The sequence below is a fragment of the Xenopus tropicalis genome, chromosome 7 (genome assembly GCF_000004195.4).
Source record: "Xenopus tropicalis strain Nigerian chromosome 7, UCB_Xtro_10.0, whole genome shotgun sequence".
Classification (NCBI taxonomy): domain Eukaryota; kingdom Metazoa; phylum Chordata; class Amphibia; order Anura; family Pipidae; genus Xenopus; species Xenopus tropicalis.
Genome location: NC_030683.2, coordinates 117,551,788 through 117,557,787, shown reverse-complemented (window position 1 = coordinate 117,557,787; position 6,000 = coordinate 117,551,788).

Below are 6,000 nucleotides of genomic sequence, written 5' to 3'. Positions count from 1 at the left end.
GCTTTATTGTTTTTTTGCAACTCATCACCTGGTCTGTCAGAGCTGCCCCCTAACTGAAAGTGTAAGTACAAACTGGATGCCACCTTCTGTCTCTGTGGCTTTGCACCCGTGCCAGTGAGCTCATATTTGGCCATCGTACAAGCTGTTCAGTTTCAAATATGTCCCCTAAATGAGAAATATAAACTGGAACATTTCCTCACCCTGTGCTTTGGCTTTTCCTCCTACTCTTTAATTAAAGTGCTGTCATCTGGCAGCTGCAAATACACAACTACTAGGATTAGACAGGAGTTGGGGGGGGGGGGGGGGGCAATGTAAGAATGCTGGGTCTCTATCAAAAGGGGATGATTCAGAAATCAGGAATGTCCAGTTTACAGCCTTTAAGCTGAACTGCTACTCCCAGAATCCCCAGTAGTATGTTCTTACTTTTACCTATAAAACAGATCCATTGACAGAGAGGGTGACCCCCTGTGCTTCCCTCCAAAACCCATGCTCTTTGCTCCCTTGTTAGAACTTTTGGAAAACCCAAATTACTGGCAAGGAGATCCATAATGACAGACCAGTATCCGGAAACTGGGGGACAGAACCACAACATAAGGAGATAGCTGGCAGCTAGGGATCCAAATCTAGTGCAGGAGTCATTGTGCCTCTTAATCAATCCCAAGTAGAGATAAGGAAGGATCTTATTATCTCTGTTGCTTCATCCAAATCCACCTGGGAGAGAATGAGGCCCTTCCCTATAGAGTGCACAGTTGCAAAGAGGCTTTTAGTGACCCGTGTATGACCAACTTCATTTGATAATCCCTGTAGAAGGGACACTGTAGATTTACAGGTGAGCGGCTGCTGGATAAAGACTCATAGACTAGATCAGGGGTCCCCAAACTTTTTTAGAGTAAAAAAGAGTTGGGGAGCAACACAAGCATGTAAAATGTACCTAGGGTGCCAAATAAGGGCTGCGATTGGCTATTTGGTAGCCCCTATATGGACTGGCAGCCTACAGGAGGCTCTGTTTGGCAGTACAACTGGTTTTTATGCAACCAATCCAGGAATTCAAAAATAAGTTTTGGGACCACTGGGAGTAACATCCAAACAGCTGGGGACCCCTGAGCTAGGTAGTGAGGTAGTGGAGTCCCTGATTGGCTAAAACATAAGACTGCTGTAATTAAATGATGAGTTGAAGACAGGAACAAATGACATAATTAATGTAATACTGACACTTTGCTTTAGTGGCCTGACCCCAGCCCTCTGTAAATACCTGTGCCCTTCCCCAGCTGCAGCGCTGAGCGTGCCCATGTCCTGCTGGATTTTAGGGGACAGAGCCTATTGGATGTGTGGGTGCTGCCTGCATGGCTGCCAAGCTGGAGATTACGCTGGTAGCAAAATGCTAGAAATCATCCCACATGCCTTTACCCTAATGGGAATCACAGGCTGCCATGTCCTGATTTTATTTATTTATTTATTTTACTATAGGGGGTACATTATTTGTTATAATTTTAGTGGGTCACATGACAAAAGGATATTTTTTTAGGTTCTGTTTGACATTTGTGTAATATACAATGTATTGTAATACAACTCCTACCCTTGGGGTTGTAAGTTTAACAGCATCTAGAGGGTTAATGGTTGGATATTCCTCAGTAGGTTTTTATAAGAATGCGGTCCTGTCTTTCTGTATAACCTCTCTGGCTTCTTATATACTCTGCAATGGTGGCTCTTACTATGGAAACAATGAAGCAGAAGCCAGTTAATCGCCAGGCTTCTGCTACTCTTGTTTAAGGAGTCAAAGCTAGGAAGGCAGAGAATGTAAGAAGCCAGACATATCCACAGTAATAAGATTAACAAATAATCAGTGAGCATTGGTTTCATTAATATAAATTGGAAAGAGGCTATTATCCCACTGCTACTGTAGGCTCCATCTCTCCCTACTATACCTGCTATCCCACAGCCCCAGTCCCTTCCCAGAGGCTATTATCCCTCCACTGCTACCATAGGCACCATCTCTCCCTACTATACCTGCTATCCCACAGCCCCAGTCCCTTCCCAGAGGCTATTATCCCACTGCTACTATAGGCACCATCTCTCCCTACTATACCTGCTATCCCACAGCCCCAGTCCCTTCCCAGAGTCTATTATCCCCCCACTGCTACTATAGGCACCATCTCTCCCTACTATACCTGCTATCCCACAGCCCCAGTCCCTTCCCAGAGTCTATTATCCCCCCACTGCTACTATAGGCACCATCTCTCCCTACTATACCTGCTATCCCACAGCCCCAGTCCCTTCCCAGAGGCTATTATCCCCCCCACTGCTACTATAGGCACCATCTCTCCCTACTATACCTGCTATCCCACAGCCCCAGTCCCTTCCCAGAGGCTATTATCCCCCCACTGCTACTATAGGCACCATCTCTCCCTACTATACCTGCTATCCCACAGCTACAGTCCCTTCCGAGAGGCTATTATACCCCCACTGCTACTATAGGCACCATCTCTCCCTACTATACCTGCTATCCCACAGCCCCAGTCCCTTCCCAGAGGCTATTATCACACTGCTACTATAGGCACCATCTCTCCCTACTATACCTGCTATCCCACAGCCCCAGTCCCTTCCCAGAGGCTATTATCCCCCCACTGCTACTATAGGCACCATCTCTCCCTACTATACCTGCTATCCCACAGCCCCAGTCCCTTCCCAGAGGCTATTATCCCCACTGCTACTATAGGCACCATCTCTCCCTACTATACCTGCTATCCCACAGCCCCAGTCCCTTCCCAGAGGCTATTATCCCCCCACTGCTACTATAGGCACCATCTCTCCCTACTATACCTGCTATCCCACAGCCCCAGTCCCTTCCCAGAGGCTATTATCCCACTGCTACTATAGGCACCATCTCTCCCTACTATACCTGCTATCCCACAGCCCCAGTCCCTTCCCAGAGGCTATTATCCCCCCACTGCTACTATAGGCACCATCTCTCCCTACTATACCTGCTATCCCACAGCCCCAGTCCCTTCCCAGAGGCTATTATCCCCCACTGCTACTATAGGCTCCATCTCTCCCTACTATACCTGCTGTCCCACAACCCCAGTCCCTTCCCAGAGGCTATTATCCCCCCACTGCTACTATAGGCACCATCTCTCCCTACTATACCTGCTATCCCACAGCCCCAGTTCCTTCCCAGAGGCTATTATCCCCCCACTGCTACTATAGGCACCATCTCTCCCTACTATACCTGCTGTCCCACAGCCCCAGTCCCTTCCCAGAGGCTATTATCCCCCCACTGCTACTATAGGCACCATCTCTCCCTACTATACCTGCTATCCCATAGCCCCAGTCCCTTCCCAGAGGCTATTATCCCCCCACTGCTACTATAGGCACCATCTCTCCCTACTATACCTGCTATCCCACAGCCCCAGTCCCTTCCCAGAGGCTATTATCCCCACTGCTACTATAGGCACCATCTCTCCCTACTATACCTGCTATCCCACAGCCCCAGTCCCTTCCCAGAGGCTATTATCCCCTCACTGCTACTATAGGCACCATCTCTCCCTACTATACCTGCTATCCCACAGCCACAGTCCCTTCCCAGAGGCTATTATCCCACTGCTACTATAGGCACCATCTCTCCCTACTATACCTGCTATCCCACAGCCACAGTCCCTTCCCAGAGGCTATTATCCCCCACTGCTACTATAGGCACCATCTCTCCCTACTATACCTATCCCACAGCCCCAGTCCCTTCCCAGAGGCTATTATCCTCCCACTGCTACTATAGGCACCATCTGTCCCTACTATACCTGCTATCCCACAGCCCCAGTCCCTTCCCAGAGGCTATTATCCTCCCACTGCTACTATAGGCACCATCTCTCCCTACTATACCTGCTATCCCACAGCCCCAGTCCCTTCCCAGAGGCTATTATCCCCCCACTGCTACTATAGGCACCATCTCTCCCTACTATACCTGCTATCCCACAGCCCCAGTCTCTTCCCAGAGGCTATTATCCCACTGCTACTATAGGCTCCATCTCTCCCTACTATACCTGCTATCCCACAGCCACAGTCCCTTCCCAGAGGCTATTATCCCACTGCTACTATAGGCACAATCTCTCCCTACTATACCTGCTATCCCACAGCCACAGTCCCTTCCCAGAGGCTATTATCCCCCCACTGCTACTATAGGCACCATCTCTCCCTACTATACCTGCTATCCCACAGCCCCAGTCCCTTCCCAGAGGCTATTATCCCCCCACTGCTACTATAGGCACCATCTCTCCCTACTATACCTGCTATCCCACAGCCCCAGTCCCTTCCCAGAGGCTATTATCCCCCCACTGTTACTATAGGCACCATCTCTCCCTACTATACCTGCTATCCCACAGCCCCAGTCCCTTCCCAGAGGCTATTATCCCCCCACTGTTACTATAGGCACCATCTCTCCCTACTATACCTGCTATCCCACAGCCCCAGTCCCTTCCCAGAGGCTATTATCCCACTGCTATTATAGGCACCATCTCTCCCTACTATACCTGCTATCCCACAGCCCCAGTCCCTTCCCAGAGGCTATTATCCCACTGCTATTATAGGCTCCATCTCTCCCTACTATACCTGCTATCCCACAGCCCCAGTCCCTTCCCAGAGTCTATTATCCCCCCATTGCTACTATAGGCACCATCTCTCCCTACTATACCTGCTATCCCACAGCCACAGTCCCTTCCCAGAGGCTATTATCCCCCACTGCTACTATAGGCACCATCTCTCCCTACTATACCTGCTATCCCACAGCCACAGTCCCTTCCCAGAGGCTATTATCCCCCACTGCTACTATAGGCACCATCTCTCCCTACTATACCTGCTATCCCACAGCCACAGTCCCTTCCCAGAGGCTATTATCCCACTGCTATTATAGGCTCCATCTCTCCCTACTATACCTGCTATCCCACAGCCCCAGTCCCTTCCCACAGACAATAAGCCGTTTCTTTTTTGTTCTGTTGATGCTGGTCCTATAAGTATAAATAGTGAAAATGGGGACATTTTTGTGCAATAATAAACAAAGAATTAATTCTACAAACATAAAATTTCAGAATTCTTTATCCTTGACAAGCAGTGCCCATGTGAATGCCCATATTGTACAATATATGTCCTAGAAATGCCCATATGGCTTTGTGTTGCTTTGTGCAGTGACTGAGCATACTGTGTTAGTGACTGAACCTGCACTTTATCCCTTTAAAGCCAGGGAGGGCCAGAGTTCAAGGTTGCTTGTTTACACATTTCAGTAGTAGAACCCGGCTAGAGAATGGTAGGAGTGGCAGCACCCATAGTGGCTCCAGCAAGGGGAGATACTTCCCTATAGTTATCAGACTCAGTGTTGTCAGCAGAAGGGCCTGCAACAGTGCTATAATGTGTATAGTAAGGCCAGAGAGTGAGAAAGGGGACTGGGTCTTCAAATATTGGTCAGGGTGTAAAGTTAAGGTGGCCATACACAGGCCGATTTCAGCTGCTGTTATCCGTCCTTTGGACCGATTCGGCAGCTTATTTGCCCATGTATGGGCGCCACCAACATGCCTCTCCGACCAACATCCTGGCCTGAAGTCATCCAGTTCGTGATAGGGGACTGTATCGGCTCATTGATGCTGTCCCCAAACAGATAGTGCCTATGCCTGCCGTTTTAATTCAATTGCTTGGCGCTAGGGAGAAGATCCGCTTGCTTGGTAACCTCGCCGAACGAGTGGATCTTACAGTGTATGGCCACCTTAAGACAACATTTTGTCAGACGTAGTGCGTGTAACTGTTGTGTTTATAGTAAGGCAAGTCATCAGAAAGTAAGCAGCTGCAGTGGGAGCACTGTTTCTTATACCTGCAGGACAAGCCATGAGCTAAGGCAGATTACGTCAGGCGCTGGTGCCGGGATAATGAAGCCACTGATCTATACGCGTAGTTTGGGCACTGAATCACACACAGACGCCTCACACCTTTGTGCCCAGTGCCATGCATCATCCCTGTCCCACT